Consider the following 13615-nt stretch of genomic DNA (forward strand, 5'->3'; position numbering starts at 1 on the left):
TATGCCCTAGAATTTCATAGAATATATTGTTAAAAATAGTATTGCATATTTCCTCTTAAGATTTATAAATCCTAAGGGGAAAATACTAATATTTCCAGCTTACTGTATTTATTTACCCTAGGCAATCCTTGCATTACTGTTTTCTTTGGTTTCACCAGTTGATGGTCTACCCCTCCTTGCTTTATGCGCATTTTGCCATCCTGATTTGTGGTGATTTCTGACATTGAACCAATCCCGGGTCAAATTTAGAAATGAGTATTCATTACCTTAAATGCTCCCTACAGTGGTTAACCCAAGAAGAGCTTGAGATGTGGGCATTCCGCCAGGAGGTGAACCAAAGCAATTTTGGTTACAGCTGATTTGTGGTTTGTTCTTTGCAGATGTACTTCACTTTGATCTCAGTTTTAGGAAGTCATTGCAATTCAGTGGAGCCAAATGTGGTAAGTGCCTGAAGATAGTGACTTCAGTGCATATGTTTTATCAGCTGGATATCTTTTCTTAGCCAGAATGAAAATTATGAGTTCTTCACATAATTTATATGATAATAGAAAGGCAATTATATAGCTTTTAAAATGATTAATGATTGGCTCTTCCATTGGCCCGCAGACAATACATAATCTATAGGAAAAGGATTCTCAGTATTGGTATCTGACAGATGGTTTCCCAGTATATTCAGTATTCCTGCAATTGGAGATCAGTATTGTTATGAGGAAGGGTGAGGGAACTGTTTTTTGTATATATTGTTTCAAAGATATTCCAGATTGTATATGTTATTTATATATGTATTACAAATTATATTTGTTCTTACACAAATGTATAGTACTACAAAAAATTAAATTTGCATATGAATAACAAATAACAAGTTAACTAAGTCACAATAGGACAAAGGGGTGCTGCTTGCAGTTTGAAATAGGTGATTTTTCTGCTAAATAGAATTAAGTAATATTTTACTGCACAGTGAGTAAAATGCATGGATATTGTTACTTCAGGCTTACACATATTAATATGTGTAACTTTAACTCTAAAAATGAGTATAGAGAAACCACGTATCACTTTCTTAATTCAGACAACAGCACTTCTGAGTATAATTTAGCCATGTTTTATCCTTTCCCTCCCAACCAGGATGATCTCAAATATAATTTAAAAGAGAGACTTTTGCAAGTGATGACTTTTCACTTTGTTAGGCTTCTTTGAGTTTAAAGTGTTTTCTCTAGTAATTCTCTATGTGTATGGAGAGGAGTGAATTTTAGCTCTATTCCTTATCTTGATACAACAGGCTGGAAAATTGATTTATGGTTGTATATCCTTAAATGCAATCTATTATACTGAAGCAATTTGCTTATGTCATGAAGTTTTTATAAAGGAGATAACATCCTTTTATGCATTTATACACAAACACATATCATAGATAAATCACACAGTGAACATAAAACCATCTTCTAATCAGTTCTTGAAAATTCCTATTTGTAAGATTTTGTCTTTTATTTACTATAAAAAACATAAATTATGGGTGGAATTTTATTCTTATTCTTTTTGTTTAAACCACTGTATTCAACTCACCTGAAAAGCCAAGTGTGCCCTTTCATTCCCATCCCTATGCAATTGTCCTGAGTGCACAATCCTTTATGAACATTAAGGAAAAAAAATTTGGTGGTAAATACTTAATAGATATATTTTTAACTAAGAATATATATATTAGGGAGAGCCTTACAAAACTTATAACCAGAAATTATGTCAATAGTGAAATTCAACTTAGAGGTCAAATCAATATTGCTATGTTCAAATGCGAGAAGGAAATGGCAACTCACTCTAGTATTCTTGCCTGGAGAATTCCTGTGGACAGAGGAACCTGGCAGGCTGCAGTCCATGGGTTCGCAAGAGTCAGACACAACTTGGTGACTGAACCACCACCACCACTGTGTTCAAATGGGAATAGCCACCTTTCTGGTTTTATGCATATTCATAAAAAGTTTTTGTGAACTATAGTTGTTAGCTTCTATCAGTTCTAAAATGAGAATCAATCTTTGTGTCTCTGCATTTTTCTGTTTTTTTTTTAACAAATTTTTACCTTAATGCTATACAGTCATCTCAACTGTGTTGAAAGATATATGTGTGTGTGTGTGTGTGTGTGTGTCCATACACATTAATTACAAGAGATATGAATAAGGTGAGTCTTGTATTCTAGAGCCTTCTATGAAGAGTCTCTAGCAACACTGTAAGAGAGAACTAATATGAAGTCAGGTAGTACATGTTGCGTATTTAGTAAACAAAGCTTTCTCTTTCTCTCAGACTAAAAGACACTTTCCATAGTAAAATAATTTTATACTTTAAGATGGAACTATATTTTCTTATAGTGAGAACTTCTTGTCTTAAGAAACACATTCTTTATCTTTCAAGATAGAGGAAAGAAGCAAACATTTAAAAACATCTTTTAAAAATTGTTGTGAATTTTAAGCTGAGACCTCCTTTAATGATATGATTGTGGATACTAATTTTGGAAATAAGAGGTATATCTATCTAAAAGAGTAGTGGTTAGTTAGAAACAAGATCCATTGACCTCAACATGAGATTGTCTCCCTTACTTTGGAATGAAGCATCTTAGTAAACAGATGCTAACCAAGAGCTTCATCCACAGAAGGAGGTAAAATAGCCAAACCTGCAGCGGTCTTCCCCACAATTGTTTTTTTTTTTTTTTCCTTCATTTTGCTATACTTATAATTCAGGCCATCATTTAGGAAATACATTACTGCTTACCACTAGCTATCTTGAAAGTGAAACGTACTATTCTGGTCAAAGCCCCATTTCCCTAATGGTGATTAAAACTGGGCAGAGAGCCCGATGTAATAAAAACAGTCTCAGAGCTTTTTCACTAACCTTCGTCTGGGAAAAGCAACATTGGAGGTTTTATTTCTTGAAAAATGCACAACATCCATATGATTAAATGCTCCTCAGTCTCTTTTCAGCCACAGGCTGCACATCCAGGCCTTAATTGTGCCAGCTGTTCTCTTAACCCATCACCTAAATATTGCTCTCGAATGTAATCTGTCTTGATAGAAAGCCTTTTAACTTTTCTGTTTTACAATTCATCTTTCTTATATGCCAAATGAAACATCTTCTTTCATTCGAGAAAAGTGAGCTCTTGGGAGGAAAAAAATAAAAACGAAGATTTTTTTTTTATTCTGTGTGTATTAAGGCAAATCCCTTTTCCTGTCTTAATTGAAATCAGTTAAGCGTTCACGAACTTCACCACAAAGACTGAATAAGCTATTTTTCTTTTTAAATGAGGCCAAGTCTTGTTGGCACCCGTGACGAAGACCATCCTGTGCAAGGGCAGGTTGCCAGCAGGTTTCACATTCAAGGCCAAAGTTTCACTGCGTTTGCTCAGCTTCTTCCATAGTCTGCAGTGAAGCCACGGTGAAGGCCAGGGGCGTGCCTCCTGCACTTATATTATTGTCTCTGCTTTTCAGTTGGTGGATTTGGAAACAAAGAAAGAGATCCATTCACTTTCTCTCTTGCAAAAAAAAAAAAAAAAGGAAGGGACTGGGAGATGCTGGGTGATACATAATAACCCAGGGCCAATTTTGCAACCACTTGTGAGGCTTAAACCATTTCAAAATTAAGAGTCATGTTAAAAAAACAAAAAAAGGATAACCTTAACTGCTAAATGTGAAGAAACCAAACTGTAATATCTAAATATGGCTCTATCTTTAAAAAACAATCAATTAAAATAAGAACAGAATAAAAATAAAACAAGGGTTTTTTTTCTTTTTGTTGGCTTAGCTACATACATGTGAGACTTACTATGCTTTAAACACTTTATAATTACACTTATTGGGGGAGAAAAGGGGATTAGGTGATTCTTTAAAATCCACAAAGCAAAGTGGATTTTAAACGGCTGTTTAAATTTGTTTCTGTCTCTGTATCTCCGTCTCTTCCCCTGCCTCTCATTTTTCCTTCTTTCCCTTCACTCTGACAGTTCTGACATTAAAAATATTTCTAGGTTAATTCTGTTGCATTAAGAAAGTACCTCTCAGGCCAAAGTTTTGTAAAGCCTGGTTTAGATAAGTGGGGAGAAAAAAAGGGAAAACAAACAAGAGATCATAATAAATATGTCATTATTGCTATAATTAGCTATAAGGGAAGGACACCAGTTATAGTAGTTAGGAACCCAGCTTCTGAAATCAAGCAGCTCATATTCAAATCCTGATCATGGCTCTTATATGTGACTTTTAATGCCTAATACCATCATTTTTAAAACATGGGTTAACACAATATTATCTACCTCTGAAGTTTATTAAAAGGCCCATGTGAATTAGTATATTTAAAATACTTAGAAGAGTGCCCAGCATAGAATACTCAGTAAGTATTAATGTATTTAGGTAACTAAAGGCAAATATTTAGTACTGCTAAGTCTTCAAAATGTTTCTGTATATTTGAAATACAGCTTATAAAACTTCTTTTGAGGAGATCCTGAAATATGAGCAGGATTTCGTACTTTCATACGGCTTTGTGGACACCCAGTACATCACAGCTACTTCGACTCTCCTGTTGCATAGCCCACTTTTCAAATGTATGTCAGTCAGGTACATGTAAATAATTTAGTTTCTGCTAGTGTTTGTCATACATTATTAAAATACCAACTTTCTGTTGGTGTCTTCAAATTGGTAACTTACAACGGCTGTCTTCAAATGATTATCAGGTCCTACATTTTTACTTTGCTGGTGTGTTTCCCATTTCTTCTCCAAATTTAATCTTCCAAGTATACATTTTTAAATTAGTGTCTTGGATATTTGTCTTAAATTTGAAGGAGTTGCCTATATTTTACTGGATATCTTCACTGTAACTGGATATGAAATTCAGTAAATTGAAAAGTCATTTCTCAGGTTTGAGAAAACTTTATAAAGAAGCATCTAGTATTTATCCAGTCACACAGTTTTTATCCCGTCACACAGTTTTATTGACTTGTCTTTACTTAAACAGTGTTCTTTACTGAGAAGTAATTAATAGAGTATTCTGGATAATGAATAAGATGAATATTAATCTCTGATGTTCTAGCACATACTGATTTATTTTCAAGTTACTAAAGTAATTATTTTCCTTGAAGTAGTTTGCAAAGGATACACATTTCTCATTTTTATAAGGCTCTATATTTAGTTAGAAATTAACAAAAGAAGGAATTCTGTGGGTTTTCATTGAAATTCTCATAAGAATCTGCTGAAATAATATTAATGCTATAGATAATTTATATAAAAGTTCATTACAGCAACTGTATTGACATTTACAGTACTCCATCAATGGTCAGTATACTTATAAGTCATGTTATGATTTGATTAATGTATAGGAACTGTGTCAATAAAGATATTATTTGGTCAGTTGTCTAGGACTAGACACTTAAGAGCTTAAAAAGCTCATGCTCAGGTGATATGGTAGTTAGATTTACTGTGCTATTTCCTACCTCAGACAATGCTGATTTCAGAGAGTTCTCTGAGCCAATGAATGATAGATATATGAATGAGTAATATGATCTTAGAGACAACAAATTATAGAAAAATACAGAGAGTTCTGGTATTTTAAATGCAGTATATCTGATTTCCAGCTTGAGATGGATGGAAAACAGCATAGCTTTTGCACTGTATAAAACACTATGTTGGTGCTCAATGTTGCATCACCAAAAAAAGGAAAAAAGAAAAGATGCGGCCAAATAAAGTTTTAGTTAATTAAATCTTTAAAGAAGACTGTCTAATTATAACCTCTCAGCCTCAGCAGGTATAATTGTTGAACATTACGACCTGTTCCAAATTATACATCAAAATACAATTGAGTTACTAGTAGGAAGCCCAAGTGATTTTTGTATGATTGAACTGATGAACTTTTATTACTGCTACTGTTTCCTCTGTTTTACTTCTATAAATCACATAAATTTAATTATGGTGTGACAGTTGAAGCTGCCTTTGACATTTTTCACAGTTTTTCTCACCATTCCCTAGTTAGTAATGTACATAACTGAAATAGCTGATAGACCTTTAGTGAAGTGTGCACATTGACTGAGTAGTTAATTAAAACTGAAAATCAATCAGTGATACAATCAGTGTATCAAATTTGATATAATCAATGTATCAAAAGGAAAGCATAATGATGTTCGGCCAAAATGAGAGACTTCCTTAGGAGAAGGAACTTGAGAATGTAATAATGTAGTCTTCTAGATCGGTAGACTTCACTTGGTACTATAGCTAATTGGCTTTATTAACTAGGACCTTTTATTCCATTTGGAGGTAAATTACTAGATTCTGGTTTACATGAGAAACAAGAAGGCTATTGTATACTTTTTGTTCTTACGCGTTTTACTGGGGTCGCACAGAGTTGGACACGACTGAAGTGACTTAGTAGCAGCAGCAGTGTTGAAATGCTGGCTGAGTCTATGGATACCTGGGAAAATATTCAAGTATGATTATAAGCTAGTGTTGCTTTACTTGTTGAAATCACAATTTTTACTTTAAAATGTAACTTGCAATTGAGATGTTCTAAAGCTTTTTTTTTTCTTAATACATACTTTTGTTATAGTCCATTGGCAGGTGCTGGCCAATCATGACCCTGCTTTATGTATCAGTCAAAACATATTATTTGAAGTTAAGTTAATTATAAGATTTGATATCAGTATTTAGCCTAGTCATCATTATATTTCATGTATAAAGAGCAAAAATCTTAAGTGAATTTAAAATAAAAATATTTGGAAGTTCTGCTGGTACATGGATGAAAGGATCGTGATGTTCTGATGAAATCATTACATTATTCTTGATCTTATTCTTGTTCTCACTGACTTGTGTCCTTGCTCTCTCTCTTCCTGTTGCTATGTTTTCCTATGTTAAGTGATTTGACCAAAATCTCAGACAGTAGTAGAATTACTGTTGATACCCCATCTATTCATAATAGTATTTGTAGTTCCATTGATCATGTGTTTTAGCTCATACTAAATTGTGACTCCATGAAGGTGGGGTACTTTGCAGGCCTTGTATCTCTTAGAGCATGTAACATCCAACACTGCACATGGAATATTTGCATAAGTGAATGTGTAAGATTATGCTGATAAAAAGAAAAGATAGTAATCATGGATAGTTCAGCTTTATATTAAATAAAATCATTAATGTCACCATCAGAAACCTGATGTCAGCTTAATTGACTTCAGTGTTACTACGTTTAGCCTATCAGAATCAACCTTATGAAAAACTAGGTCGACTCTTTGTAATTTGACATATGTGGCAGTGTATTATTAGTGAGGATAACTATCAGTCACAAGATGTAAGCCAGCTTGCACAAGCATGTTATGGAATGAAGGAAATTTATTTATGGCGCCTCTATGATATGCCAAACATTCTGATTAGCTCTGACATACATTATCTCATTTAATCCTCAAAGTACACTGGGAAATAGGTATGGTTATCACCATTCTAAAAATGAGGAAACTGAGATTCAGACATACTTAAGCACTAACTTCTAAGCAAATTGTAGGATTTAAGCACATAGCCTGGGAGAGCTGCCTTGAATTTGTGTTTGCTTCTAAAACATCTGCTTCTGCTTTATTGAGTATGCTAAAGTCTTTGTGTGGATCACAACAAACTGTGGAAAGTTCTTCAAGAGGTGGAAATACCAGACCATCTGACTGGCCTCCTGAGAAATCTATATGCAGGTCTAGAAGCAACAGTTAGAACAGGATATGAAACAACAGACTGGTTCCAAATTGGGAAAGGAGTATGTCAAGGCTGTATATTTTCGCCCTGCTTATTTAACTTATATGCAGAGTACATCATGAGAAACGCTGGGCTATATGAAGCAAAGCTGGAATCAAGATTGCCGGGAGAAATATCAATAACCTCAGATTGTCATCAATAAACAGATGATACCACCCTTATGGTAGAAAGCAAAGAGGAACAGAAGAGCCTCTTGATGGAAGTGAAAGAGGAGAGTGGAAAAGCTGGCTTAAAACTCAACATTCAGAAAACTAAGATCATGGCATCCAGTCCCATCACTTCATGGCAAATAGATGGGGAAACAATGGAAACAGTGAGAGACTTTATTTTGGGGGCTCTAAAATCACTGCAGATGGTCACTGAAGCCATGAAATTAAAATATACTTGCTCCTTGGAAAAAAAGCTATGACCAACCTATACAGCATATTAAAAAGCAGAGACATTACTATACCAACAAAGGTCCATCTACTCAAAGCTTTGGTTTTTCCAGTAGTCATGTATGGATGTGAGAGTTGGACTATAGAGAAAGTTAAGCGCTGAAGAATTGGTGCTTTTGAACTGTGGTGTTGGAGAAGACTCTTGAGAGTCCCCTGGACTACAAGGAGATCCAGCCAGCTAATCCTAAAGGAAATCAGTCCTGAATATTCATTGGAAGGAGTGATGCTGAAGCTGAAACTCTAATACTTTGGCCACCTGATGTGAAGAACTGATTCATTTGAAAAGACCCTGATGCTGGGAATGATTGAAAGCAAGATGAGAAGGGACAACAGAGGATGAGATGGTTAGATAGCATCACTTACTTGATGGACATGAGTCTGAGTAAGCTCCAGGAGTTAATGATGGACAGGGAAGCCTGGTGTGCTGCAGCCCATGGGGTCACAAAGAGTCAGACATGACTGAGTAACTGAACAGAGCTGAGAAGATTAAAACATATTTATAGTAATAAAATTTGAATACTAATAAATCACATGATAGTAATCTGATTAAAATGAAACCGTCTACTTTTTTAGAATCATAGCCAGTTTTTTAGGAAATATGACCACCTGAAACAGGTTGTAACTGTCTTATTATTGTGATTGTTATCTTGTTATTTCTACACTTACCTGTCAATTACGTAAGGAGTGGATTTAGTATCCTTATTTTAAAACTTAGAACCAGAAGAACAAAGTTGCATGTTAAGAAAGCAATGCATTTAGAAATAAAGTCATGAAGGTATCCTTCAGACTTAAAAATCTAAAATTATTCATATCACTCTAATGACTAAACATGATCCGTAATTCTTAGAATATTTTTCGTATTGCAGGACTTTTATACTGTAACAACAGAGGAAAATATTTTATAAAATATTTTGGAAAAGTAATTTATAAGAATCTATTAAAAGTATTTTCACTTATATTTTTATTGCTAGACATAACACATGTTCATTTTTATTAAAAACTTACAAATACAGAAAAGTGAGATAAATCTAAAAGAAGAAAAAAAATCCTAGTATTGAAAAGTGTACTGTGTTTTAATGTTGATATTTTAACTAGTACTGGTACCAAGATTCAATGGTATATTTACCCTTTGTTGAAGAACAATTGTTCTTGAAATTACTATATTTTGTTGGTACAGTCTACCTGTTATGGTTCCTGTCTATGTATAGGAAAAAATGCATTTTGAAAGTTGAGGCCAAAATGTCATAATTTGCCTCTCAATTTGCCTTCTGGCAATGCTAGACTTTATAGCAATCATTTGAAAAATTTTCAAGTCATATCAGTGTGCTTTGCCTTCAGAGAGCACACACAATTTACTTTTAATCATCCTTTCATCATGGGGAAGATTAAATACACTGCATGGAGCCTGGAAAGGTGGGTGACAGCTGGGAGAGATTTCCATAGAGGCCTCAAAGCCCTTCCAGAAGATTGATTGTGCAGTGTTTTCTGCCAGTTCCTTTAGCTTTACCCAGGTTATCATCCCATCAGGAAACTTGGTGCTGGACCTCATCATGTTGCTGACAATTTAGATGACCTCAGGACATTCCTTTAATCTTCTCAAGCTTCATTCTCATTTTCAAAAGTACAAGTAAGGACCCTTAGACACGCTAATCCATCTGAAGATATTATAAAGAAAAATTCATTTGTGTTTGTGAAAAAAAAAAGTTTTCACTCTTATGTTTTCCATTTGTATTGACTTAAATCAGTAAATGGACTTGCTCTGAGTGTAGCAGGAAGCATAGGCTGCCTTACAACAGTGAGCATTTACTGACATGTGGCCAGTGTTTTCATTTCATTACCAGGAAATCAAGGTAGTTTCTTTGATGCCTTATTACACTGAATCTTATCTTTCTCAGTAAGTTTGCTTGGGAATGAATTACTGCAAATAAGTACATACTTATTTTGTGTTTTTACTCTTCCTTTAGCAGCATGACTTTCTTGATTTGGGACTGGATAGAAAATAATGCCTTCTCAATTATTTAAACATCCCTTGTTGACTATTAGCAATAGTTAAAAAAATTTTGTGTGAAAGAACTTAAATCTTCTGGCTCTGTTTCCATAGCTCATTGAAACTGGCAGATGGGAACACAATAGCAACTGTGCAGCATGACTGCAACCCCAACACACACACAGCACAAGTTGATAATTGGGTTCCTCATTCCAGACAGGGAAGGGCCTGTTGACTTTCTCTAGTGCTGAGGAGTGTGTACAGTTACTCTGCTGTGGCGCTGGATCCATCAAGCACTGAGTGCTCTGAGAAGTGACAAGGTGACCCGCTGCAGAGGCTGGTGCCGGCTGCGTTCATGTGAGTCACAGGGGACAGCGTTTCGGTGTTGCCCGACTGCTGTCAAAGCTCATTTCCCTCTCTGTTAACTGGTTGAAGATGTGTGTGCCAAGAGGAATTTTATCAATCAGTGGTGTATTATAAACGATTTTGTCCCTGGTCCAAGCAAGAAGAGTTCATCAATTCTTTATGGATGGATTACAGATCCCACCTTCTGTAACTTTTTTTTCATTATGTTAAATGTTTGGAAATGAAGCACATGTTATTATTTGGAAGCATTTCATTATGTGAGGATATCAAACATTAGGTTATTTGTTTCCTTTGGTCTCTGGATTATTTACTTTCTTGCATGACATTTGACACTTTGGCAAGCTAGCAATTGAAAATAACCCATTACTAGAGATTACCTTTCATTGGGAAGTAGGTGTCATATTTGATAATGAGTCAGAGTCAACTGAATCTAGGTCAACACAGGATTAAGCAAAACTATATATGTGGAAAAACTAATGTTCTATACATACAAGATATTTGTTTTCATGTAGTACCAACACTATTAGTAAACCCCATACTAGTTCCCAAATTGTACTTTTTGTGCACTTTCAGAATTCAAATATATTTGTTATATTTATACTTTTCAACTTAAGGACAGTTGTAGGTCAGGCATCTGCCCATTGAAATATTTTCATCTGAAAAAGCATTAGGTGAGGGTCTAGCTTTCTTGCTGTGATTAATGGCATTTCAGCTTCTACCCCTTTCTTGCTTCTGAAATTGGGGATGGAGAAAGCTCCCACCACAATTCATTCACTTACCCCCTAGCGTGCTTTATTTTCCTCATAGAGGTCATCATTCTCGTATGTGTTTATATTCACTGGAGGAATCAACCTCTAAAAGGGCAGAAAACTTTCCATAACTTACTGCCAATCATTATTTTCCAGTCCTTAGAAAAGTGCCTGCCATGAAGCAGTTATTCAAAAATCGTTAGTTATCCTGGATGGGAGGGGAGTTTGGGGGAGAATGGATACATGTATATGTATGATTGTATTCCTTTGCTGTTCACCTGAAACTATCACAACATGGTTAGTTCAAAATACAAAATTAAAGTTTTTTTAAAAAATTAAAAAGTCATTAGTTAATAGAGTGTATAACTAATTCCCTAGTGTATTCCATTTGCTTGGGAACACATTCTTAAAATAAAATAATGAAGCTGTGTCTTGGATCACAGTCAGACCATAAAACATTCAAATTAGCTATGTAGTACTACTTCAGTTAGAGTAAGGATTAAGTAGACTGGATTAGGAATTTAACCACCATTTGTAATATTTTCCATATAGTTTAAAATAAATGGTTAACAGATTATAAGTCTAGGACCACCTGTATGTGAAGAGTAGGGAAAAGATGTGCAGTTAATTTAAGCTATTTTTATTCTACTGTATTGCTTTTTGGTCCACTTTATGTTGGAGAAAATTTGAAGCTCTAACCCTTAATTGGGACAGTTGAGGGATGACAGAGTCTGAAAAACTACTTAACATTTTACATGTGGTAACAGCAGATGTTTTTTACATGAATGTTTTTAGACTTATAGGAAATCCTAACTTTTGTTGTAGCTATATTTGTTCCAGAAATAGGATTTTCAATTGTAATATATAAATTCTGACCTCATTTTTGGTCCCTTATATATAGCATATAATGCAACAAGAATATTAAAATTGATGAAAATTTTCTTTATAATAAATAATGCTGAAGTCAATCCATTTATACCTCTTTTTGAGGGTTTGACATCTTTTATTAAATTAGTTAAATTATGCTGGAAAATTATTTATAACAACAATATCTACAGGAGTTAAATATACCTGAGTTCACCCTGGAGAAAGCTTTTGACTCAGAGAAGTGGGTCCAGAAATGTGTGGAATGCTCCAATTTGGCTTCTTAGTGGATATACTAGGGTTTTCAGGAAATTAGAGCTTTGGGGAACAGATTTATTTCATTGTTTAAGGATTGCCTTATAGTTGTTCATCCCTTTGAAATTCAGGTTTTACTGAGATGACAAAATGACTTTTTGATAATCTTAGGAGAATGTGTACTTTCTGAATTAGAAAAAATTCTAGATTATAGGATTAATCTTTGAAAAAAGAATCCTGATGTTAGACTTACTGTATATACCTCATGCTCAATGAGTGCTCACACGTATTTCACATCTTTTCAAATCTCAGCTGTAAATCCAAGTATTAATCAAAAGGTGCTCCATTAAAGATTTTGAACAAATAGTTGAAAGTGCATTCACTTTGCTATAAAACCATTTCAAAGGAAACCTTAGATTTTAAAGACTAATGATCTGAGCTAGCAGATGGGCTTTCTTGCAGAAAATAAACGTACTGGCTTTTGTCGATTCCATTTTCACTCATGTACTATCTCATTATCAAAATAAATATAGCATTATTCAGATGCATTTTGGCTCTCAATAAACCATACGTTTTACTGGTGTTTTTCATCATGAACCTTGAACATATCAACTTCTTAAACCATTTATATGCCTAACATCCATAACACAAATATTACAAGGAAGAAAAAAAAGGAAGGATCTGGGATAAAAATATATTAGACCCTTTTGCTGTAGACCTTTGAGGTAGTGTCAGCAGTAAGTTTTTTTTTTTTTTTTCTGAGTTTGGAATTCATTTTAGCTTAATTTTTATTTTATATTGGGATATAATTGATTTACAATTTTGTGCTACGTTCACATGTACAGCAAAGAGATTCAATTGTACATATGCAGCAAAAAGTTTCTTAATAAATACTGCATCTTCCAAAATTTTGTCCCACTAAAAATGCTTAGAACTGCAGGAGTCTGGGGTCTTTCTATTTCAAAATTTTGTCATTTGTTTTCTTACAGTGTTTTCAAAGCATTGCCTTTATTGTTTCTGCCTGAATTTGATTATGCCAGAATTCTGTAAGGAATTGCACAGACACATGAGTGTCTAAGGGCTTCCTTGGTTTGCACAGACACATGAGTATCTAAGGGCTTCCCTAGTGACTCAGGAGTGTAAAGAATCCACCTGCAATGCTAGAGACCTAGGTTCGATCCCTGGGTTGGGAAGATCCCCTGGAGAAAGGAT

The 13615-nt window shown here is 34.5% G+C and overlaps 1 protein-coding gene across 4 annotated transcripts in view; it reads left to right on the forward strand.

The window, feature by feature from the left end:
- Positions 1–380: 380 nt before the first annotated feature.
- MAP2 (microtubule associated protein 2) overlaps positions 381–13615 on the forward strand; it is a 249811-nt gene continuing 236576 nt past the window's right edge. For all 4 annotated transcript variants that reach the window (XM_068967679.1, XM_068967680.1, XM_068967682.1 and 1 more), the window contains exon 1: positions 381–440. The gene's annotated coding sequence lies outside the window, so the exon portion shown is untranslated. The remainder of the gene's footprint in view (positions 441–13615) is intronic.

The sequence above is a fragment of the Capricornis sumatraensis genome, chromosome 3, assembly GCF_032405125.1.
Source record: "Capricornis sumatraensis isolate serow.1 chromosome 3, serow.2, whole genome shotgun sequence".
NCBI classification, from domain to species: domain Eukaryota; kingdom Metazoa; phylum Chordata; class Mammalia; order Artiodactyla; family Bovidae; genus Capricornis; species Capricornis sumatraensis.